The 2,373-nt window shown below is 42.5% G+C and overlaps 1 pseudogene; it reads left to right on the top strand.

Annotated features, from left to right (window-relative positions):
- Positions 1-1,389: 1,389 nt before the first annotated feature.
- On the top strand, positions 1,390-1,926 carry LOC114022896 (annotated as a pseudogene).
- The last annotated feature ends 447 nt before the right edge of the window (positions 1,927-2,373 follow it).

Here is a 2,373-nt window from a genome sequence, read left to right as displayed (position 1 = left end):
TGACTACTGTGGAAGTGTTTTGCATGACTACACATGTATAACCTGTATTGAATTGCTTGCCTTCTCAATGAGGGTGGGTGGGGAAGGAGGAAGGGAGAAAATTTGGAACCCAAATTAAAAACAAAAGTTAAAAAAGATTGTTTTCACATGCAACTTGGAAATAAGATATACAAGAAATGGGGTATAGAAATCTATCCTGCCCTACAGGAAAATTGAAGGGGAAGGGGATAAGGGAAGGGGGGGAGAGATAGAAGGGAAGGCAGATTAGGAGAAAGGTTACTCAGAATGTATGCCATCTTGGGGTGGGGGGAAGGATGAGATGGGGAGAAAATTTGGAACTCAAAATCTTGTGGAAGTGCATGTTGAAAACTAAAAATTAATTAATTAATTAAAAAAAGAGGTATGAGGGAAATACAGCTCTTTTGATTTGTAAATTGTTAGGAGTTAACTAATTATTGGAACTCTAAAGGTTTCCTGCCTGGGGAAATTGACCACACCTTGTCTGTATTGATTACAGGTGGTTTTAAGCTATTTGTAAAACTTGCATCAGCCTGAAACTCCCAGGAGGATGAAATGCTTAAGGTCGTTTTTAATCTGATAAGCCTCAAAAAGGAGACTTTTCAGCTCTCTTAAGGAAGTAAGTTATTCAGAGTCAGGAATTGTCACCATGTCTTTTTAAGGGAATATATGAATTTGTGGAGAATAATTCCTTTTAAAGGGCAAAAGTATTGGATTTTAAAGCAAAAATGTTTTTAAATGTTTATAATTAGTGATTATAAATTCAGATTTGATTTTATTTAAGTTTGTTTACCTTAGTTTACTGTTCTGTAAAAGGGACAATAGTGGAACCCACTTCCTAGGGATGTTGTAAGGATTACATTGTTGAGGTTTGGAGTTGGGAGAGCTGGTTCAGGTGTGGGGGCATTCACTTGGACATTCTCTGTAACCATTGGGAGCTTTATTTTTTTTTAATTTGTTGTTTTTGTTGTTGTTGTTTTGTTTTTGGTGAGGGCAATTGGGGTTAAGTGACTTGCCCAGAGTCACACAGCTAGTGAGTGTTATGTGTCTGAGATCAGATTTGAACCCAGGTCCTCCTGAGTCCAGGGCCAGTGCTCTCTCTACTGTGCCACCTAGCTGCACCCCATTGGGAGCTTTATTGATGCAGAAGCAACAGACTAGCCCCTGAAAGGAGGGCTAGCAATTTAAAGAGAGATAGGGGCTTGTTTTGTGAGGACAGCATGAGGAAGATAGTTGCTTACAAGAAAGTTTTGGAAGTTTTATGGGGGTTAAAGATTAGAGACAGGTCAAATCAGGGCTTAGATGTGGATCCTCTGGGGACCTCTCAAATGCTGGCACCATGTGGACAGACACTTCAGCATCTAGGCCCACATGGCAACCACTGACTTCCAGAAGATCTTCCCCACGGGTGACTGCTTATATATTGGCCTGGCTGGGCTCACCATCTACATACAGACCGTAGCTCAGCGCCTCAAATTCTGGCTGAATTTATATGAATTGAAAGAAGGATGACAGATCAAGCCTTATACCCTCATGAGCATGGTAGCCAAGCTTCTCTGTGAGAAACAGTTTGGTTCCTACTACACTGAGCCGTCATTGCTGGCTTGCACCCTAAGACCTTTGAGCCCTTTATTTGTTCCTTGGGCCTCATCAGCTGTCCCATGGTGACTGATGACTTTGTGGTCAGTGGCACTTGCTTGGAGCAGATGTATGGGATGTGTGAATCCCTCTGGGAACCTCATATGGAACCCGAGCGCCTCTTTGAAACCATCTCCCAAGCCATGCTGACTGCTGTGGATCAGGATGCTGCGTCAGGAATGGGGGTGATTGTCCATATCATTGAGAAAGACAAGATCACCATCCAGACACTGAAGGCACGGGTGGACTAACCTTTCCCACCCATTTTCCTCTCCCAGAACCCATTAATCTTTTCTTTAAAAAAATAAAGTATTAAGATACCTCTTCAAAAAAAAAAGATTAGAGACAGGTCAAGGAAGGATTTTATGATTTAAGGATTTAGGAGACAGGACATGAGGGCACAGGTTGAAAGCTGAAGGACAAGGGGAACATAGGATGGGGGGACATGGGCAATTCTTTTGGTATAGGTTCAAAATAAGGGGGAAAGGATTTTGGGATGCCTTTTAAGTTACAGAGTAGGCTGAGGTGACTAGGAGAGGGTCCTGGGAGAATCTTGATGAGAGTGACTGGGAGGTTGCATGGGTCTAGATAAGACCAAGGATGGGAAGTAATTGGGGGGCAATGGACTCTCTTAGGATAACAAAGAACTGGGAGATTGGGCCTAGGCAATAAGGAAAGGCCAGTTGATAGGCCAAATTCTTTTTTTTTGCGGGGGGG

Source organism: Vombatus ursinus, unplaced genomic scaffold (genome assembly GCF_900497805.2).
Source record: "Vombatus ursinus unplaced genomic scaffold, bare-nosed wombat genome assembly UNPS02014814.1, whole genome shotgun sequence".
NCBI lineage: Eukaryota > Metazoa > Chordata > Mammalia > Diprotodontia > Vombatidae > Vombatus > Vombatus ursinus.
The sequence above is the reverse complement of the archived record's forward strand: the minus strand, read 5'-3'. Positions and strand labels throughout refer to the sequence as shown.